Below are 23,735 nucleotides of genomic sequence, written 5' to 3' on the forward strand. Positions count from 1 at the left end.
TATCCAGCTCTGTGATCCTGACAGTTGCCTTAACTCCTCTACTCCTTAATATTCTCAACTGAGACTATTATCACATAGGTAACGTTACATCACCTATGTGATATACCTATGCACAAAGGTAATGAAAAATAATTCCCTAAGACTTAGTCCTAGATATTTAGGGGTAAGTTTCAAGATTCTTTATTTTTTTAAGGTCCCACAAGAGGTGGAATGTGCAGCAAGTTCGAAAAACAATGACATTCCTTCTAGATCTGTCAAACAATGCTTGATGAGGTAGAGAGCCATCCAAAAGCACTTGGAAAAAAATTCACATTTTTTTAAAGTTTTAAGCAAAACTATCTTCATTTAATGACAAGTAAGTAATTCTCTGATAAGTTGCAGGAGCAACAGCTAGATGTTTTTCACTTTAAATTCATTTTAAATGAGGTATTAATAGCTAAAATATTACCTTTTTCAGTCACCACAAAAACAAAAGACAAATCCAGCAATTGAGAGTAAGGCAATTAAGTTTGGGCTTATGATTATATAGTCAAAGGTATTCCCAACCAATGAAACAGGTGCCTTGATCAGCAAGCATAGTTTAAAAAGAAAATTAGATTCTTTGAAAGTAATTTGGAAAGGAATTTGGAAACCATATCCAAACAATGCTCTGGGGCTGACATTTCAAAATGTCTTTGCTCTTTATTCTAATCCCTTTGGTGCTGTTATCAAAGTGAAGACATGACATATGGAACGAAAAATATTCAGTGAGATGAAGGAGTAGTCAGATGCACACAGTTGGAAGAGTCCCAGAGATTACAATCTGGCTCACCTTATACATCCAATCTCAGCTCCCTAAAGGCTCATAAGAGCTGTCATTTTTGGAGAGTCTGTGGTAGAACTGCACTGGATAGCTTTCTGCAATCTCAAGGGAACCACAAGGAGACCAATGCCCAGAAAGATTAACTATTTTACACAAGGTCTCTGAGTTGAGAAGAGATGAAACCCAGATTCAAACCCAGTTATGTCACTTCCTGCTGCTTCTGAAATTGATGCCCTTCTGACCATTCTTCTAACACATTTTCTGCCCTGTTGATGTGCACGTACACAGGCAAATGTTAGCATGTTTAGTATTTTCCAGTGTGTTTCAGGAGTATACACATTGTGTTAGGCCATTCTTATGATGCTATGAAGAAATACCCAAGAACGGGTAATTTATAAAGAAAAGAGATTTAATTGACTCATAGTTCTGTATGGCTAGGAAGGCTTGAGGAAGTGTACAATCATGGCAGAAGGCAAAGGGAAATAAAGGCATCTTGTTCACAAGGTGACAGGAAGGAGAAGTGCCAAGCAAAGAGGGGAGAAGGCCCTTATAAAAGGGTCCGATCTCATGAGAACTCACTCACCATCATGAGAGCAGCATGGGGTAACTGCCCCCATCATTCAATTGTCTCCCATTGGGTCCATCCCATGACACATGGGGGTTATGGGAAGTAGGAACTACAAGATGAGATTTGGGTGGGAACACAGCCAAACCATGTCATTCCTCCCTGGTCCCTCCCAAATCTCATGTCCTCGTATTTAAATACACAAGCATGCCTTTCCAACCATCCCCCAAAGTCTTAATTTGTTCTACCATTAACCCAGAAGTCCAAGTCCAAAGTCTTATCTTTGTATTTTATAGGCTCTGAGGAGGAAGGCAAGTCCATTCCTCCTCAGAGCCTGTAAAATCCAAAGCAACTTTGTTACTTTCAAGGTACAATGAGGGTACAGGCACTGGGTAAATATACCAGTTCCAAATGGGAGAAATTGGTCAAAATAAAGGGACTGTAGACCCCATTGAAGTTTAAGTCTGAAATTCAGTGGGGCAGCCAAATCTTCAAGCTCCAAAACTCCATGTCTCACATTCAGGTCATGCTGATGCAAGAGATGGGTACCCAAAGCTTTGGGCAGCTCCATCCCTCTGGCTTTGCTGGATATGGCCCCCTCCTGACTGCTTTCATGGGCTGGCATAGTGTATCTGCTGCTTTTCCAGGCACATGGTGCAAACTGTAGGTGGACCTACCATTCTGGGGTCTGGAGGACAGTGGCCCTCTTCTCTCAAATCCACTAGGCACTACCCCAGTGGGGACTCTATGTGGAAACTCCCACCCCACGTTTCCCTTCTGCACTGTCTTGCTAGGGTTCTCCATGAGGACCCCGCCCCCTTCAGCAAACTTCTGCCGGGAGATCCAGGCGTTTCCATACGACCTCTGAAATCTAAGCGGAGGAGGTTCCCAAGCCTCAGTTCTTTATTTCTGTGCACTCTCAGGCTCAACACCAGGTTCCAAGGCTTGGGGCTTGCACCCTCTGAAGCCACAGCTTGTGCTTTACCTTGGCCTCTTTTAGCCATGACTGGAGTGGCTGGGACACCGGACACCAAGTCCCCAGGCTACACAGAGCAGTGGGGCTCTGGGCCCAACCCACAAAATCATTTCTCCCTCCTGGGCATCCTGGCCTGTGATGAGAGGGTTTGCCACTAAGGTCTCTGACATGTCCTGACGACATTTTCCCCACTGTCTTGGCAATTAACATTCAGCTCCTCATTATTCCTCGTTACTTATGCAAATTTCTGCAGCCAGCTTGAATTTCTCCGCAGATAATGGGATTTTTGTTTCTATCATATGTTCGGGCTGCAAATGTTCCAAACTGTTATGCTCTGCCATCTCTTGAACTTTCTGCTGCTTAGAAATTTCTTCTGACAGATAACCTAAATCATCTCTCTCAACTTCAAAGTTCCACAGATCTCTAACGCAGGGGCAAAATGTCACCAGTCTCTTTGCTAAGCAAAGCAAGAGTGACCTTTGCTCCAGTTTCCTATGAGTTCTTCACCTCCATCTGAGACCACCTCAGCCTGGGTCTCATTGTCCACATCACTATCAGCGTTTTGGTTCAAGCCATTCAACAAGTCTCTAGAAAGTTCCAAACTTTCCCACATCTTTCTGTCTTCTTTTGAGCCCTTCAAACTGTTCCAACCTCAGCCTGTTACCCAGTTTCAAAGTCACTTCCACATTTTTGGGTATTTTTATAACAGCACCCTACTCTCTGTGATACCAATTTACTGTATTAGTCTGTTATCATACTGCTTTGAAAAAATACCTAACACTGGGTAATTTATAAGGAAAAGAGATATAACTGACTCACAGTTCCACATGGCTGGGAGGGCCTCAGGAAACTTACAATCATGGCAGAAGGAAGATGTGAAAAAAAAGGCACCTTCTTCACAGGGTGACAGGAAGGAAAAGTGCCAAGCAAGGGGGAAAAGCCCCTTATAAAACCATCAGATCTCATGAGGACACACTCACTATCACAAGAACAGCATGGAGTAGCCTTCTCCATAATTCATTTACCTCCCACAGAATCCCTCCCAGGACACATGGGGATTGTGGGAACTACAATTCAAGATGAGATTTGGGTGGGGACACAACTAAACCATATCATAGATGGAATTACTATGAAGCGGTTTAACACCAATAAAGGACTGTTATTAAGGGACGTTTTTCCTATTATCTTATTATCCTTGTTTTTATTATTGCTGTAGTTGCTTGTTTTCTCTGATAACTAATAGAGCTCCCATTGTATCTGACTGCTTGTTCCTTATGAGATATTCACCAATGCTGGAAAATAAGAATGTAATCATTTGTTATAACTGTATCTTCTCTGAATAATTTCAGAATGTTTGTAATATGTTGTTCTTATATAGTTGACCAATTAAACATACCGGCAAGAAGCTATTTCTGTATGACATGATCTTTGTATCCTGAAACCACAAGTAACTTTCAATGACTGATTTTACATCTCTATGTAAGCCTATCTATGTATGACTGATGGATGGCATAGGCTTGGACATATAACGACTTAAAACAGAAAAATGTTTTGAGAAGATAGACCAAACAGATGACTTTTGCCTTTATGTCAGCAGCTTCTTTTCTAGGAGGGAAAACAGACCACGTTGAATGGATCATTGATTCCACACAATATGAATCAAAAGCAGAAAAATGCAGCTATTTAACATGGTATCAGTCAATCAAGAATGAATATAGAATCAACCACTGAAACTTGGGCCTCACTGCCGGAGCATCTGAGCTGACTTTATATTTCCTTACCACAGCAGATGGATCCTGGCCCTGCTGGAGCCATCCCCACAGTGTCCTCTGCTGCATTTCACTTCTCCCCTCCTCACCTCATTCATCCCATTCTTGAGAGACAGCAGCCTATGTGGTTAACATTAGAACCAGAGGGTCCTACATAGCAGCATCTGAAGTTGGTTGTAGGTATATTGAAGGCATGTGCCTTCTTAGCCCAGGGAATGCAATTTCTCAAGGGATGATGCCTGCTGCCTTCCACGAGGACCTCACTCAGGGTTCCTGGAACCCCTTCTGAGAGCAGGAGTAGAAGGCAGAAGCTCCCAAGGGGACTGAGTTTTACTTGCCTCAGAAACCTAAGCCTTTCCCAGAAAGTGCAGCTCTGCCACCACCTGTGACTCCTGGAGTCATCAGGGGAAGCAGGAGTGGACTGTCTTTTCCAGGGCAAAGCTGTGAGAAATGCAGCCTAGAGAAGCACACACCCTGCCAGTCTCTGATGCCAGCTCCTTTTGTTTCCATGAAGCTACTTAATGAGATTCTTCATGCATAAAATTAATTTTTGCCCTCTTCTATTAGCTTTTGCCACTAAAGGATTTACGCGCAATTGTGTCAGATTTTATTTATATGTGCAATAAAGGGGACCCAGATCATAATGAAGGCTTTTATGGGCAATGATGGGAGATACAAAGGGAAGCTGAGAGTGGGCAGCCATCCAGGCTCCCTTTAGATGCCAAGATGCATTATGCAGGAGATACCCCCTGTAGAAATGCACCAGGTCCTCCCTAATCAGAGCCGTACCTCAAGTCAGACCCTAATTTGTTGCTGGGGGAGAAGGGGAGGAACAGGGCTATTAATAAACAGTACAAATAATTAGGCTTTATGGGAATTTGGTTGTTTTCTTACATACTAGATTTGCTCTCAATCTCTTCTCAAATGTGTCCTGCTCGACTGCCCCACAGCCAGTGGCTTACTGCATTCATTTCCCACTGGGAAGCTTTCTGAAGCTGGACTGGGAACAGGGCTGGACAACATGCTTGTTTGTAATAACGGCTCTTGTTCACTGATCATCCCCTAAGGACAGGGGGATGTGCGGACACTGAGCCAGGCACTGTGCCGACATGATTTCACAGAATCATCAAAACAGCTGGTAGGGCAGCTATCGTCAGTTCCACTTTAAAGATAAGGAAACTAAGGATCAGAGAGGTTTCATAGCTGCTTGAGGTAGCACCTCAGTCCTTGCAGAATTAAGCACCCCACTTCTTTACATAAAGAGATATCTGTTCCCTTCTCCCTACAAAATTCTAAGTCATCAGTCAATCTCTAGGCTAAAAAGGACAGTAGTGTGGTGTTTAGAACAAGCATCAGACTGGGTACAGGACTCGGCTTCTAGTCTTCCTCCCATTTTTACTGATGAATGCTGTGTGACCTTGAGCAAATCACTCCACCTCTCTGACTCAAATTCTTCTGTGGAAAAATGAGAGTATGAACTCAAGGAGCCTGTTTTGTTCTGGCATTTTTATTCTGGAGCACTCTCTTCACATAGTTAACACAAGAGTGTGTGTAAAGTGCATATGTTAGCCTACAGACAGAAACTGCATTCATTTTTCAGAGCTAAAATACTTGGAGCTATGCCATTGCACAGAGAACACTAGGACAGTCTTCGGATTCCTAAAGCTGTGACTGACTGCCAAACTGTGGGGGAACATCAGAGACATTTTTCTTGTTCATCCTCCTCTTGCCAACAGGAGAGATTAAGAATCACAAAGACAACCAAAATGAAAGTTGCACGAGATGGCTGAGGGCTGACAACTGAAGATGAAGAGCTCAGTGGTACAGTTTAGCCTTTTCCATGATAGGCACTTTGTTGTGGAGTTCCAGACATTATACGGGGATTTCATTTTCAGGAAAGCTGTACTCTGTTGGCATCTTACATTTCCAACAAAAACATTTTCACTGACCATTTGAGTCACAGGAGGAACTTTTATTTTCTTTCTTTCTTTCTTTTTAGGTGGAGTCTCACTCTGTTACCCAGGCTGGAGAGCAGTGGCTTGATCTTGGCTCACAGCAACCTCTGTCTCCCAGGTTCAAGCAACTCTCCTGTCTCAGCTTCCTGAGTAGCTGGGATTACAGGTGTACACCACCACACCTGGCTAATTTTTGTATTTTTAGTAGAAACAGGGTTTCACCATGTTGAGCAGGCTAGTCTCGATCTTCTGACCTCATGATCCATCCACTTCAGCCTCCCAAAGTGCTGGGATTGCAGGCATGAGCCACCATGTCCAGCCAGGGAGGAATTTTTTTTTCCATTCAATTTTTACTTTATGACAAGATGGTAGAATTAACTACAAATTTATAACCTGATCATCTTTAGTCAGGCAGCAATATTTTATAGAGGCAAACTGCTTATTCAGAAGTGATCACAGAACAACTCAAATGCAGAGTAAGAGGGATGAGAAACATCTGACTGGCCAATAGAGATCTCATTCTCTCACTGTATGCAACAAACTTCATTTTTAGGAGAGGTAAACCATAACTTCAGTAGACACCAATACAGAAAGATTTTGTCAAATAGACTAGTTTCCATTTAGTCAGTCAACTGTTTCTAGCTGTCTCAGTTGGGATAGACACATTTACGTAACTGGCTGTGCTTGAGCCTTCTTTGCCAGCAGCTTTAGGTCCACAGTGCACTTGGCAATTGCCTCCTTTTCCTGCTGTGCAGAGATGCTCTGCACCACGTGGTGCTTCTCCACCCAATTTATCAAGTGCTCTTGTTCCTTTCGAAGCACCATGTTTTGCACAGATATATGATAGTCCAGGCGATTCCTGACTTCCTTATATACTCTATAAAGTCATTCCCAGTAAGTAACAGCCAAAGCCATAGCAGTGTTATTCCTCCACACATCAGAAAGGCAATGGCGCTTCTGAACCAGTGCCAGCTATGAGTTCTCCAAATCAGTTGCATCCTGAATTTGCTTGATGGAAGCCTCCTTCACCTCTTCTAGTTGGGCAAGTTTTTGCTCATTGAGTTTATGAGCAAATTCTGCAACAGAGGCACTGTATATTTTTGATTGCATAGACAAGTAACCCTACTCCTGATAAGGTAGAGAAGGTGTCTGTGATAAACAGATATATTTCTTGGATAAAGCATACAACATAAGCCCAGTTCCGAGCACATAGGATGCTGTTACACTGGTTTTAGGATAAAGAAACTGGAAGAATTCCTGAGGGATCAGTCTAAGATGAACTTTTCCTCCATATTCAGGAAGAAATGGTAGAGGGGCAAGGTGTGGCTGCCCTGTGTGAAAGGTCCTTGTTGCCTGCAATACCACTGGACCTAGGAAGGCTGCATTCTTCAGAGAGGGGACTGCTATGGTGGCAGCAGAAAGTACCACCAGGGACAGCATGGTCAATGAAGGTCCAGGAAGGAACTTTTAAGACACAGTATGACACCTGTCCCGTACTGTAGGTTCTGTGTCTTTTTCTGCTGCAAGAGAATGACCACAGCCTCAATCATTTGTCATTCAACAAATACTTAGCCTACTGTGCTCTAAGCTCCATGCCAGGTTTCCAAGATGAAAAGAAAAGAAAGTGCTGAAAAGTTCTGAAAGTGTTCAATATCTGGTGGAAAAAGCAAATAATTTCATCCAATGCAAGATGAGGACTGTGGCACAGAGGGTGTTATGGGTGTTTGGAGGATGGTCACCTTGCTAAATAGGGGTAGACTCTGGGGAAGGTATTCATGTGAGTTAAGGCAGGAACATGTCATTAATTCCAAGAAGAGTAGGTGCTTGAGCTGATTCTTGCAGGATGAGTGGAAATTAGCCAGGCAAGTGAGTGATAGGACAGTGTTCCAACAGAAGACTAGATCACTGTACTCTGATTGCGCTGTGCCTGAGATAAAGTGTTGCTTAAACAGAGAATCAGAACCCTGTTCCCTCAGAGGCATTTTCAGGCATCACTGTGTGGAATGTTTAGGTCCCCAGAATATATAGCTCTCTCTCTCTTTCCTTCCAGGACATGTAATTATAAAATATCTTCCTAATAATGTCTGTTAAAACTCTTCAATGGAAGAACCACGCAGAGGTGAAAGGAATGGGAGGAATCAAAGAAACAGATCCAGTGAAACCCCAGCCTCCCACCTCAACCCCCGTGCTCTGCGGAGTGAGTCCAAGGCTCAGTAAAGCCAAGGACTGATTCTCAAAAGAAAGACTCAGAAGAAAGCAGAGAAGGAACTTAATAAGGCAGCAACCTCCTCCGAAGCAACTCTTAGCCCAGACACTAAATCGGCAACCGAAAAAGGTGAAGGAGTATAGAGAAGCACATCTTTACTCTCTTTAACTGTTAAGAAAGAAATAAAAAGATAGAAATAGATTGCCATGAACTAACAGCTACACCTAAGTACAACCAAGAACAAGAAGTGTTCTCTACATATCATGGCAATGGGAGGAAGATACTAAGCATGACTTAGAGCATCATCCCAACCACCCTCAGCCAGATGAGAGATGCCACTTGAGATGCAGGAGATGGGAGAAGGTATGCCTTTCCTTTTTAAGTTCTTGCTCAGCCACAAAGTGTGAATTTGGCAGATGGGGTAAGGGATAAAGATGCTGAAAGTGTCCAGATGAACAATGAATGCCATAATGCTGGAAGAAGTCTTTCATCGCACCATCAAAAAACAGCATCTTCATTTTCTCCTCCATGAACTACCGTATTTCCACAGTAGAAACAGCGGTAAGGAGATGAGGTGAAAGTTATGTAAAAGAGACAAACTTGATAAAAATAAGTCACAAAACATTGAACAACTTCTTGTGACTTACATGCAGAGAAGAGAAAAACCGTTTTTACTAAAGAAAGCCATAGAGGACCTCCTGGGAAGTATTGTGAGCTTTGCTTTTGCACTCTCATTATTACAATAATAGTTTTTTCTGATTACTGAAATGATGGAAGTCCTTTGTATAACCTTTAGGAAGTGCACAAAAGCACAGAAAGCAAAAAACATTTATATCTTAAAGAATTTTAACTCTTGAAGATGAAATATTTTAAAGGGAAAAAGAGAAGAAGAGATGGCAAAAAGCTATGTGAACTCTGACCTCTGAATTAGGTGGCAAATAATTGAATAACATAAGCATCATCTCTACTAATGAATTTATATTAAATTACACAAATTCTTGCAGATACTTAATCATCAAAAGTAAAAATAATTGACACAGAGTATTTTGGCATGGTAGTCATTTACATCAAAATGTCAACATAGTTAGTACCATGAAGTATTATACCCAGCAGAGCTCCCTGCTCCATCCCATCCACGAGCCTCATTCGCTCCTTATGTTATCCTTTACATTTTCCCTTTTGGCCAGTTCTATACTGATGAAAGTGACCCCAGTGACTTGTCAAGGGACAGAATAGAGTAAATGTCAAGGAGAGAATGAAGTTAAAAGCAAAAAGTGAAGTTAAAAGCTAAAAGTGTTCTTAGAACAGATCAAAATGTTTTATTAAGCTTTTCTTCTGCAACCACGTTTTACTTGTAGATATGAGGCCTGGGTAGGGCAAGGAAGTCTCTCCACTGGGTGTCAATAGGACAAGTTCTTTGTTGTTGACATTTGCCCTTACCTCTTACACTCAAGCTGCAGATACTGTAGTCCTTGGTTAAAGTAGGCTGCTTCCCTCCCAGCCCCGCTATTAATGGTTCTCACCTGGCAACACAGATTTTGCACCTATGCCTACCTATGGTGCAGGCAGCCCCTCACCCTGCCCACTCATAGGTTAGCAACTGGAGCAAGTCAAGCCCAGGCTAGGCCATGGGTTGCCCATGGAAAGCCCAGGGAGAAATATTGCCACTGCTCCCACTGGCTGCCACAAGGGCTAACCAGCTTAACACCCATTAGATTCACGTTCTCAGAGGGGTTTCTGTTATTATTATCATCCCATGAATGACTGAGAAACCATAGTGATTTTGGAGTTTCTAAAGAGAGATGAGTATAATTGTTCTTAGGAAGGAGCCCTGCTGTCAACCACCCTTTCATAGCACCATCGAAAAATAGCATCTTCATTTTCCCCTCCACGAACTACCATATTTCAACAGTAGAAACAGAGGTAAGGACACACGAGGTGAGGATTATGCAAAAGAGACAGACTTGATAGAAATAAGAATAACAATTTTCCAAGGATTATTGTTATTCTTATTTCTATCAAGTCTGTCTCTTTTGCATAACCAAGGATTATTGTCTATAGTTAGTGTTCACTAGTAGGAATTTTATAAGAGAAACCCAAAAATGAATGTACCACAAAAATATTACCAAGAAGTTCAGGAGATTCTCTTTTCAGAGGCACCAATTTTTTTTTTAACAAATTACAAGGTAAATTCATCAGACTATGGCACAGTCATATCAGAGCAATAACTTTTCAATTTCTAAACAAAATAGGAGGAAGAAAATTAAGGGATCTGGTTAAAAGATATATAAATTATCAAGATGTTTTGTCATGCTATAACAGGATATCACAAACTGGGTAATTTATAAAGAAAAACATTAATTTCTCAAAGTTCTGCAGGCTGAAAAGCTTGTTATCCAGGTGCCAGCATTTTGTAAGAGCCTTCGTGATGCATCATAACATGGCAGAATGACAAACAGGATTAAAGAAAGAAAGAGGGGAACAAGCTTGTTCTTTCTTCTTGAAATGGAATCTCTGTCTGTCACCCAGCCTGGAGTGCAGTAGTACAATCTCAGCTCACTGAAATGTTTGCCTCCTGGGTTCAAGCAATTCTCCTGCCTCCAGCTTCTCAAGTAGCTGGGATTATAGGCACATCATCAAGCCCAGTTAATTCTGCATTTTTAGTAGAGATGTTGGTGCAACTGATCTCGAACTCCTGACCTCCAGTGATCTGCCTGCCTCAGCCTCCCAAAGTGCTGGGATTACAGGCCTGAGCCACGGTCCCAAGCCTCCAAGTGTTTTGTTTTTGTTTGTTTTTTATACTTTTACTCATTTAATCCCCATAACAAACCTAGGAGGCATGTAATATTATTATCATTTAGAGATGAGGAAATTGAGGCAGATAGAGGTTAATTTGCCCTAATCATGCAGGTAAAACAGGAGGAGGCAACCTGAAATGTCTGCGTTAGAACCCATGTCCTTGTCCTTGTTAGTATGCAGCTGAAATAAGTCATTTCTGCACATTAGGAAGGATCGTTAATTCCCAAATTAGGATCCGTGTTTTATCTCAAGGACTGAGATGAGAATCCTGGGTAGTGGACCCACTTCTCATTCACCAGATTTAACTCCCAAAGCTGTGGTGGGAGAGCATCCAGGCCTGCATGTGGAGACAAGAAGACATGATTCTATGCTTGATGTTGAGAAGAGATGTGACCAAAACTGGCTCTGACTCAGAAGTCTGCTTGTCAAGAAATGAGTCTGAACTGACTGGTCAGTCAACAGATAATATGCTTGAGGAGAAAGCAAGTTTAATTGGGAAGAAGCTTTCTTCCAAGACATTGCTGGGGATTTGCAGTCAGCAGAGAGATTTTAGAAAATGAACCAGCCATATAGTCATGCTTTATTTGAGCATCCAACCCAAATAGGGCATGAGCTTGCTCACTTCTTTGAAGTCACCAACAATTCTTAAGGAATTGAATAATTTTCTAAAAGTTTTTATCTGTGGTGCCGAGTTTTCTAATCCAGAAGCCTAGCTCAAAAATTTCCAAGAAAATCCAGATAATTAATGCTTGAGTATTTGGGGTGTCAGGTAAAATTAGTATTTTCTATAAGAAAGCTAATTTTCTTGTTTTTTTTTTTTTTTCAATTTATTTAGGGCTGTCTACTGGTATTACTTTCTGCTTTATAGAAAACATTCCACTATAGCTGAAGTCCTGATTTCTTTTCTCTCATTTTTTTTTATTTTGGAACCCTAAGAGATCATCAGTCTACCTGTTTTGTTTTCAGTAAAATGCAGATAGTATATATATGTTTAGAATAACTTAGTAAATAATGTATTGCTTATACAGTAAATTATTTATTTACACCAGGCATACATATTTAGAATTTGAAAATAAATATTTTATAGTCTGTGCCACTGCTAACAAAAAATATTAAATCAGCCTGCTGGCAACTCTGGATTATACTGTACCTACACTCCACATCATCAGATATCTGCAAATAATCACACACCAGCACACACTTCCAGAGTTCTTTGGAGGATTTTGCAAAACATTCAGTCTTTGAAATCCTTTTCAGTTTTTTCCCTCTATATACTGCCTTCCAGCTCTCACCCTTTCCTCTTAAGCTACCTTTCTGTAGTCTAGTAGGTGTCTGATTAGTCCTTTATCAATCAACATGTATTTCTCGAGCACTGAGTATATATAATGCTTGCTAGGAACTGTGAATGAATATTGGAGGATTATTAACTGTCAGCGTTTCTAGAAGAGTTTGTATTTGGCTAAGTTACATATATTAATATATTCCACAAAGCCCCCAAAATAAATAAATAAATAATGAAGATTTTAACAACCAGAACACTAAGCAATTATTACAAATATTTTTGAACAGTGACAGTATTTGAACAAACTACATGGCTACCATTTGGCTACTGTGAGATTTTGTAAGACTTAAATTAAAATATATATGGGAAAGAATCTGTGTAACCTTTGGCTCTCCTTCTGAACTAAAGTTACTGAAGTACTTGAAGCTACTCCAATAACTTCAGTGAACTCACCATCCAGCAGCAACTGACATTATCATGCTCAAAAAGTATAATACAACTAGAAAGGGAAATTTACAATGATTGAAGAACCAAGAGAAGAATCTCTTGGTATTAAATATTTATAGTATTTAGAAATAAAGCACAGGGGAGAACCAGAAAAAAAATTCGAAATTACATAAAACCACAAAAATTAGGGACAAACTGAATATTAGCTTATTTGCCAAGTCTTTGATATATTAGAACAGCTTTTTGAGGACTTTGTGTTTTCTGAAACATGGGTAAGGTCAATGTTTTTTTTTTAAAAAAATGCATAGGCACCATTTCCTGAGAAGTTTCCACATTCTGGGTCTTGGGCATATATTCCTTAACATAATACTCACAAAACCCTTGCAAGGTAACTGCTAACTGCTACTTACTCCCATTTTAAAGTTGAGAAAATTGAGACTTAGAGTTTTATAAGTATCCCAAAGGATAGAAAGCCCTTAGGTGACAAACTCCATAGCTCAAAATCCTGAACTATTTTCTTTCTTCTACATTGCTCTCAGATGTAGTGTAGCATCTCTTAGTGGGAGGTAAACCTTAAGATATCAATACCACCATCCCCCGCCACAAAACAAACAAGTATATTGAGGAGAAATTAAGACGTGAAACAGGTTTTTGGCAGTTGTTCCTTTGAAAGCCACCAAGACTAACAGTGTTTTTACCCAACTTTAAAACTTACGTTTTCTAACAAATATGTCTTCATCACTGTTTTCAAAAGAGCTTTGTGACCAGTGTGAAAGACAGACATTCACTCAAATAATTTCCAATAGTAAATAAGATCATAAGTGATAAGAAAGATCAATAGGAAGGAGAAGGTCCAGTGATAAAGGAATTGTGGCCAAGTGTCCAAGAGTCCAAATGGCATAATTTACAGGAAAGAGAGACAAGAGAGGTGTTTGCTTTTGCTGGTGGTTTACCAAAGAGCTGCATTTGGCTTTACTGATCTTCCAGTTGCATGACTCTTTTAACTTTACAAACTTCGATTTTATGCATATTACTTTCTTCTGTCTCTGTGTGACTTTATTTTGCTATCCTTTTTAAAAACGAGCATTGGGAAGTTCCTAAGCTTTATTCTACAGTCCAGTACATGGTTTAATTTTTATAAAAGTTTCACCTGTTGAGAATAGTGAGGCTTCTGTCATTGTTGGTTGGAGGTGTCTTTCTATGTCTGTTATCTTGAGGTTGCCAGTTGTCCTGTTAAAACTTCTATATTCTTAGAGTAGATTTATTTTTTATGCTTGATCTATCAGTCAGGGTGAGAGGTATGTTAAAAATCTCTAAATTAAATTATGGACTTGTCTAATTCTCCTTGTAGTTCTGACACTTTGGGGTTTAAAAAATATGAAGCTGCATTAAGAAGTGCATAAAAGTTTTGGATTGTTACATGTTCTCAGTGAATTAAACCTTTTATCATTATGAAGTGTCACTCTGTCTCTACTAATGACTTTTTTATTGCAGTCTATTTGGTCTGAAATTAGTATGACAACCCAAATTATCTTTTATTTATATTTTTATATTATACCCAGCTATTTTAGATGATTTTTGTGGGAAATATATTACAGTTATTTATCCCACAGTGTTGCACATTCAGAATGCTGTGATTTTATTTTTACTATAATTTTTTGAGTACTTTTTATTAATGTTTTTCTGATATTTTTTCTTTCTAGTCTTCTTATTTCAGTACTATCCCAGTGAGGATGTTACAGAATATTTTCTAATTTGGGTGATTATCATCTGTAACCTTTACCTCTGAGGTTTTAATGTGACAAGACATTAATAGAGTGACTATATATATGCATATATTAGCACAATCTGTTTTTCTAATGACTGAAGAACATTTTCTGTTTATGTTTCATTTACAGACATTTCTAGTGCTTTCTTGCCACCAAACCGTAGAAACATCTTAAATGACCTTCTTATATTTAGAATAATATCTTCAAAATTTCTAAGTCATAAATCATTGACGCCAAAATAAAAACAAAATTTTGAGCCAAGCAAAGAGATCCAGCCAAAAAAGGAGTCAAAGAAGTGAGCTGAACTCCCCAGAGAAGAGTGTTTGCTTTATACTTCCACTCTTGCTTTCCTCTTCTGGCACCATAAGGACAGACCCTTGCCAAATAGGTTACCATTCCACCAAGAATTAGAACTCAGCCTGGCACTACCAGGACTTTGCAGCAAAGAGAGCTTGAATCCTCATAGTCCATCTGCCTTTTATTTAATGTAATTACATCCCTTAGGCATTCCATATTTACTTTATTTCCTATATGATATGGTAAACCATGGCAGCCTCACTAGGATACTGAAGAAACTGAAAAAAATTACAGTTTCTGGAAATAGCAAATAAAGGGGCGAGGTACGGTGGCTCTTGCTTGCAATCCTAGAACTTTGGAAGGCCGAGGCAGGTGGATTATTTGAGGTCAGGAGTTTGAGACCAGCCTGGCCAATATGGCAAAACCCCATCTCTACTAAAAATACAAAAATAAAAGTAAAAACTAGCCAGGTGTGGTGGTACACACTTGCAATCCCAGCTACTTGGGAGACTGAGGTCAGAGGATCACTTTAACCCAGGAGGCGAAGGCTGCAGTGAGCTAAGGTGACAGAGTGAGACTCTGTATAGCATGCTTTCAAGTTCATATTTTAACTTAATGTTTACAGATATGCAAGAAGGTACACACAGACATATATTTCTTCAAGTACAAGCACTCACATACACACTTGTACATGTATCCATGCATACCATCAGACTATAGCAAACATCATAAATGTAAATTCCAAACTGGGGGGTGATACACTTGCGTGTTATCATTGAATCATTAGGAATAAAAAGTAAAATGCCATTGCACTCTGCATTGAATTTTATTGGGCTTTGAATAGGACCAGTATTCCTTGCAACTAATCTACAGTAAGAGTAAGAGTCTGCTTGTAACTATATTAATTAAGTTAATGTAAATACTGTTACCTATTTCATCTAGAAAGAATTAACCTGGTCTGAAAGGAAAGTAACTGCCTGTTATCTCCTACAGGCCCAGATGAAAGAAAATAGACTTTAGGCTGACCATTTAAGAGGGAATAATTCTCACCTGCATCAAGTTTAGGATAGCTTATTTCCAAACCGAGGAATTCGGCAAGCAGTCTCTTAATAAATGGGCCCTGCTCATTCTGATTAAAGATAATTATCCCAGTGGGTAGAGACTGAAAACTCTGTTATTCCCCAGAGAAAAAAGGAAAAGGGTGTTGCCATCCTCGAGAAGTTCTGATAATAAAAATTATCTAGATTAAAGCAAATTCTGAACAAAAATTCTTGGGCTTCAATAATGAGATAGACTTCCGAATAAACCACTTACTAGTGAACTGGTAACTGGAACCTGGAACTCTCCCAGGTGCAAATGTTCATCAAACTTAAAGCAAGTTATATACTTAAAATAAAATACTGAGTTAGAATTATGTGGAGCTGAAAATTTATTTCCTCATTAAAATAAATTTATAACAGTTACATTCCTGAACAAGCTTTTACCACCAGCTTTATGAAAACTACCATTAACATTCTATTTTGCAAACTCTAAATAGTATACCTGTAGAAGATGAAGATTTCTAATGTGCATATAAATCAAAATTGTAGAAAAACTCAGTAGCTATTTACGTTAAATTTAATCTAACAGAATATAGTATATCATGAAAAGTTCTTATCTTCATTCTTCACAGTTTTTTATTTTTACTGCCTTCATTCAGAAACCATTAGAGTCTTTAATAGAGATCAACGATGAAATCTATAGTGGAAGCTTTTGTAGTCAACTTAAGAAGATTGATGGCCACATTGAATTATTTCAAAAACTGTTTCAGGATTGCCTGTTTTTTATTCTGGCTTATTTTTCTCATTGTACATTTACATATAGCAAGCGTAAAGACTGGAGATAAAGTTATTGATAACTTTGCTGCTTTGGAAACAAAATCTTTATGCTTTTTCAGTTGCCATTTCATCCTCATTAACAGTGGTGGTTTCTACCTTAATGAATGTTAAGATATATCTGTCTTTAAATATATGATCCAGACTATATTTTTACAAAATTGTTTTGTTCAAAGAAAGATGACAGTCAAAGCATTCCACTCCTGCAGACAAATCAAGTCTGTTTTTTACAATTGTACTCTGGGTTTTATAATAAGTGCAAAATTCATAAGAGCTCTATTGCATATTTTTGGTCATTTTAATAGGATTGTTACTATGAAGAAATGATATCTTTTCACTAAAACACATGACAGATAGTTAAAATATATATTTTTATTATTTGCAACAGTAGTTCTTTAGAAGACATGACATCATTTAAACAGAAAACATTGTCCTAAAATGTGGGAGGCCTTTGATTTCCAATCCTCAGTTACATAAAATTATGACCATAAATCTTAATATTTCCTACCCCTAGTTTTCTTATCTTTGAAGTGAGGAATGGAATTGGATGATGTATAAGGTCTTCTTCAGTTCTATAATTCTGTGTCTAGTCCCACTTATTTAAATAATGTTTCTATTATTGATGGTAAAATACTTGCACAATTCTCCCTCTGCAGCTGAGTTTGAAGAATCAGTTTCCCCTTTGCAAAATATCATGTTCTTTTCTTTACATACCTCCTGTTTCTCAGCTACTGAGACTTGGGTTTTCTTCCCCATGGTGTACACCAACTGTCTCTGACCTATGTTAACCCTCATGGGAGCCCATGAGTAGAACAGTTAACAGGAAGAGGACTTAGATAGTGCCTGGGACTGGCCATAGGGTTAGGCTGCAGAGGGGAGCTGGCTTCATGCCTCCCTAGTCTAAGTGCAGTAAGGTAGACTGTGTACAGTGAAGAGAGCACTCAATACACATCAAAAGACTAGAAGTTCAAATATTGGCTCTGTCTGTTGCTAATTTATGTGAGCTGGAGAACTCTGTTTAACCCTTATGAGTCACAATTTCTTCTTTGTAAAATGAGAGTGATTGTGAGAATTAATGAGATCATGTGAAAAATGCCTGTAACAGTGTTACACTATGGTGGTCATCAAGCATGAGTTGAACCTGGACCAGACACTAGCAGTATTGACTGAGCAGTGGAACCAAGAGCATTGCTGATAGGCAAGAACCACGTGCATTTGTTAAATTTCTATACTTTAGTTACTATCCATGAGTGATTAGTTAAAGTTTACAGGGATTTGCAACAAGAGTCTCATAAAACAATAATCTATTTCCCAGGGAGACACAAACAAAACCTGGTCCCTTCCTTGGAATTTTTTGACAGAGAGGATGCACTAAACATTGGCTAAGCGATCACCTTGCTTAAGGTCATCTGCTGTACCTAAGTCAGCTGCTTGTATTTGAAACTGTGAAAGGATTTTTCATTTTGGAGTCTGTGAAGGAGAGAATCATCCTTCTAACACAGGTTTTTTTTAAAAAATGTGCTAATTGATCGTCCTCTCCTTTAGAGAGTAAGTACTGATCAGCATCTATCAAAGCAGGCAGAGCTCTGGACAAGAGCCAAAGGAATGGGGCTGTGGCCAAGGATTGGCATCTGTCAATATCAGCATGATCTTGTGGTCAGAAATAAATCAATGTAATTCCAAATTAGAGTTCTGAGCTTTAATCTGAAAATCCCATGCCTCTGTTTTTTTTTTTTTTTTAATTTCTTGTCTTAAGGGACACAGCCATGAAGCAGATGGTACAGCAGCATAGACAATTGGCTTGAGTACTCGTTATTGAAACAGAAAAAGTTTTTTTCCCTCATAAAGAAGGTATAGGTGAGGTGAAGCAGAGCTGGGGACTTGGAAGCTGTAGAGTGTTATATTCCTTTCTTGTGGCTGCTGTTACTAATTACCACAAACTTGGTAGCTTAAAACAACACAACTGTATTATCTTACATTCTGGAGATCATAAGCCCAACATGTGTCTCATTAGGATAGAATCAATATTGGCACCACCGGTTCCTTTCAGAGTCTCTAGGGGAAATCTGTTTCCTGGCTTTCTCCCCCAGTTTTTAGAGGGCCCCTCATTCCTTGGTTCATGGCCCTCTTTTATTTTCCCCAAAGCCATCAGTGAACATTCGAATCTTTCTCCTATTACACGACTCCAACACTAACATTTCTGCTTTTGTCTTTCATTTATCAGTACTCTTGCTGATACATTGTGTCCTGGATAATGTAGGATAATCTTATTTTAGAGTCAGCTAATTAGCAAATGTAATTCCATCTACAACCTTAATTTCCCCTTCCCATGTAACATAACACAGTACCAGATTCTGGGGATGAGGACAGGCACATCTTGGTGGAGGTGATGGGGTGGGAGCATTATTTTATCTACCTCAAGTGTGTCATGTTTGTGGATTATCCCTGAAGCAGGAAGCTCAATAACAAAAATAGGAGAGTATAAACAGCCAGCTAGAATTGTAAGGCAGTTACCGCTTGGAAGGCAGTAATTCATTTCTAATAGTTCATATCCTTCAGCACAATGATTTCACTTTAGAAATCCAGTCTAAATGTGATGGAAGTAAAGATTTGTGAAGATATCAGCATAGCATTATTGGAAATAAACAAGATGTCCAACAATAGGAGATTGTTTAAACACAACCTGGCACCATCCACATGATTGCATATTATATAGCTATGAAGTGTCATTTTTGAAGAAGAAATATTATTCCCAGCTCTAGTTAAATACACTTTAACACTCCCCTATATTTCTCTCTGTTCCCCCCTCACCACCCCCAGCTTGACCTAGTATTCATTAGCTTGGGGGAAAGAAAATGAGTAACTTCTAAAAGCCAGTCTCTGTGGTAAGTGAAAAATATACTAGTAAACTACCTGACCAATTTTGATGGAGCTAATAGTTAGGTACACACAGAAACCAGACACTACATAGTAAGTATGCAGAAGAGACAGTGTGAGATGCTTGAGGAGCAAACAGACAGAAACTTGTCTACTTGGGAGCCTCTTCCAAAAATAGAGGTCCCAGCTGCTGGCCTAAACCCTGCTAGCCTATCCTTATCAGGGTTTAAACCATCTCCAGAGACAGTTGGTATCTTGGCAGAGTTTGGTGCTTTAGAATCCAAAAATATCCTAGAGAATCACTTTTCTCAACTTTACTCCTCATTTCATGATTCCCCTTCTTTTTCTTTTTAATGTTTTACCTGCATTCAATCAATGTTATCTTGTTGTAATGTACATAGCTTATAGACTGCCATAAAATCTTCCTGGGAAAAGATGGGATAAATAAATTAAAATTCGAAATACTAAGAAGTACTCATCAGATCAACATGTCATTGACAAAGGGACTGCAAGATCATCAGCACAAGACTCTCAACAACTTGCTCCTAGTTTTGTTTTGCTTTTTTATCTATTTTTGAGGTGAGTCTCACTCTCTCTCCCAAACTGGAGTGCAATGGTGTGATCTTGCATCATTCCAGATCTAAGTGTCTGAGATTACAGGCCCCCACCACCACATGCGGCCATTTTTTGTATTTTTACTAGAGACAGGATTTTGCCATGTTGGCCAGGCTGGTCTGAAACTCCTGACCTCAAATGATCTGCCCACCTTAGCCTTCCAAAGTGCTGTGATTATAGGTGTGAGCCACCACACCCTGCCCCTAGTTCTTTACCCTTTGCTTCTAGTCCCTGATTAAGAAGGGCAGCCAGTTAGTTCTCTTGGAGTGTGGAATTTTGCCCTAGTAATCTTCCTTAGCCCTCGACTTTTCCATGCAATTGTCTCTGTCAACCCAAAACAAAATTCTAACCTGACAGAATGAATCCCCTACTTCACCAAGGGGACTCAAACAAACCTAAAAAACAAGTTCAAGTCATCACCACAGGAAAATGGTGGGTGTCACACCTGCCTCATTATACCCTCCTCTTTTTCGAGTTCAGGAAACACAACTGACCAGCATTAACAGTAAAATAGAAACCTCAAGACTGACAGAACAGACTCTTTGTAGCAGTAAGCTACCAACTTCAACCTGATTTGGGTACATCACAGGACAGATAACAAACCCTAATAGGAAATCAAAGTAGTTTACCCTCAAAATACATTACTTGACATATTTTGAAATGTCCCTGAAATTTGCATTCTATAGAGAATAGTCTTCCCTTACTAGGTCTCTCCAGAGAGTCTGACATATCTCTTCTCTCTGAAGCTGGCTACCTAGAGGCTTCGTCTACATGACAAGAACCTTGGCTTCTACAGTAACTCCTTCCGACTTTAATTCAAACTAATTTCATCTCCGCAGGAAGAACTTAACTCTTTCAAGCAATTGCCAATCAGGAAATCTTTAAATCTACCTATGACCTGGAAGGCCCCCACCATCCCTGACCCCACTTTGAGACATTGCTTTCCAGGCTGCTTCTTTCTTTCAATGTATACCTTACATGTATTGATTTGTGTCTTTGCCTGTACCCCTTGTCTCCCTAAACTGTACAAAACCAAGCTGTACCAACACCTTGGCCACGTGTTCTCAGAACCTCCTGAAGCTGTGTCATGGATCATGGCACAATAAACTTCTAAACTGATTGAGACCTGTCTCAGATGCTTTTTGGTTTATACAACTTAAGAGGTATGACAAATGTAGACCTCGCTTCATCTTTTGCAGAATGACAGAGGTTGGAGTTACTATCTTTCTTACATACTTCAGATAGTCTTCAAATGTCACAGCGCTTGGCACAACTCAAGCTCTTAATAAATGGCAGTTTATTTTTCTTCATTTTGTTTTGGCAGGAAGAGGAAAACTTCCATGAGATCAGTGGGTGAAATGGTTTTCATAGACACCAGCAACTACAGCAGCGGCAGAATCCTAAGGTTTGTTTTGACAATGAAACCACCTTTGTGAAAATCATAACTGAGAAAATTATGACAGTGAAAGAGATCAGACTTTACTGAACTGATTTTGCTTTCCAACCTCTAAACTCTCTTTGTTCACTTACGATTGTAGGCCAAACTAGCCTTTGTTTATAATTTAAACACTGAAACAAAATTGATAAATAGCCCTTTCCCAAAAACAAAAACAAAACCCCTTTTGGATTGTGGTTCAGTCTGCCTTTGTAGGGCTAACAAATTAGCTACAAGATTAGAAATTACTGTTTAGATGCCATGAAGCCTCTGGCTGCAATAGTTTCAACCTCCCCAGATTGCTCCTGGGAATAACATCACTGTTGGAAAACCTAAGATCAGTGCTTGAAATATTTTACTGACCCTGCATTCTGATGCAGCAGATGATACCACTCAGACCTATAATCTGGCTCAACCAGTCCTGCGATCCCAACCAGGAACAGAAGTCAACAATAAGAACTCACTTCAAGGCCCTATGATTTCATCTCCAATCCAATCAGCACTTCCTACTTCCCAAGCCCCAGACAAATTATCATTAAAAACTCTGATCCTCAAATGCTCTGGGAGACTCATTTGAGTAATAAAGCTCTGGTCTCCCATACTGCCCGCTCTGCGTGAATTATTTTTTTACCATTGCAATTCCCCCTGCCTTGGTGATTCAGCTCTGTCTAGGCAGCGGGCAAGGTAAAACCATTGGGCAGTTACAACAAGATCTATAGATTCCATTGTTATTTACAGTCTTATATGGGGGCTCACTTGAATCATGCCAACCTCCAATGTCTCTCTTACTCTCATTTACTTTATGTCAAAAACTTCTAATGAAACAGAAAAATGTATACCATATAAAATTAGTTAAAAGGGAGAAATACAAACCATATAGATCCCAATTTTTATCAGGGGTATGTCTGGCTAAAATGTCCTCAAAATTAATTCATGAAGTTTTCTTGTATTGTCTCCTTGCCGTGTACAGTGATCCAGACCAAAATGTCAACACTTCCAATTTTACCAAAATATTTATTCACATGCACAGACATACACACACTCAAATGGAGAAGTAAAAAAAAAGTCACATGATGTAGATCATTTTTGGAGAAATTCAGGATATTCTGGCCTGATCCTAAAGCAATACAAAAATCATTGAAATATTTCACTTAGGATAATATTAGATATGCATTTTGAAAACATAATTCTAAATGCATGTGTGATACATGTGGAGATCTACTCTGTGGGAGCAAAATGAGACAGCCCAGGAAGCTAATTGTAGTCCTGGCAGACTATAATGGTGATTAGACTGATTAGACAAATGTGGTGGTGGTAATAGAAATGGAGAGAAATGGTCAAGCATAATATTTAAGGCAACATTGGCAGAGGTTGATGATGAATTAGAGATAAGAATTGTGGAGAGGGAGAAGTCTAGGATGGTTGCCAAGTTTCTGGCTTGGTAGCTATATAAGAAGGCATGTAAATGTATTCCTTGATGGGTTCATTAAGGAGCTCAGGGAAAAAGTCTTTACAATTAATGAAATTCACCATTCTTGGAGCAGAGTAGGAATTCTAAGTAAGTTTCGTTGTTGTTGCTACATAAACACAATAAAATCCCAATTCTGTGTTTATATATACATATACACTGGCTGACTGCAAGGCTATGTTCCTTTATGGAAGCTCTAAAAGAGAATTCACTTCCTCCCCTTTCCCAAGTTCTAGAAGCCACCTGCATTTCTTAGCTCATATCCTCCTCCTTCCATCTTCAAAGCCAGTAACACCACATCTCTCTGACCCTTTTACTATCACAACTTTCTCTGACCTAACCAAAAGGTTCTGATCTTAAAGACTCATGTGATTAGATTGGGCCCACTCACATAATCCAGGATAATCTCCCCATCTCAGGGTCCATTGCCTTATTCACATCTGCAGTGTCTCTTTTGACACATAAGGTATCATATTCAGACTAGGGAGACTGGGATGTGGACATCTTTGGGGGATGATTCATCTCTCTATCACAGCTTCAAAGGTATAGATGCTTTTTAATAATCTATTTCTTGACCTAACTGCTTCTCAGTCCGTCTA

General features: G+C 39.4%; 1 protein-coding gene and 1 pseudogene across 1 annotated transcript in view; both read right to left on the minus strand.

Annotated features, from left to right (window-relative positions):
* LOC144581571 (uncharacterized) overlaps positions 1–23,735 on the minus strand; it is a 375,083-nt gene that overhangs the window by 188,828 nt on the left and 162,520 nt on the right. The gene's annotated exons all lie outside the window — the stretch shown is intronic.
* On the minus strand, positions 6,641–7,545 carry LOC100403986 (ATP synthase peripheral stalk subunit b, mitochondrial pseudogene; annotated as a pseudogene).

Source organism: Callithrix jacchus, chromosome 2, assembly GCF_049354715.1.
Source record: "Callithrix jacchus isolate 240 chromosome 2, calJac240_pri, whole genome shotgun sequence".
NCBI lineage: Eukaryota > Metazoa > Chordata > Mammalia > Primates > Cebidae > Callithrix > Callithrix jacchus.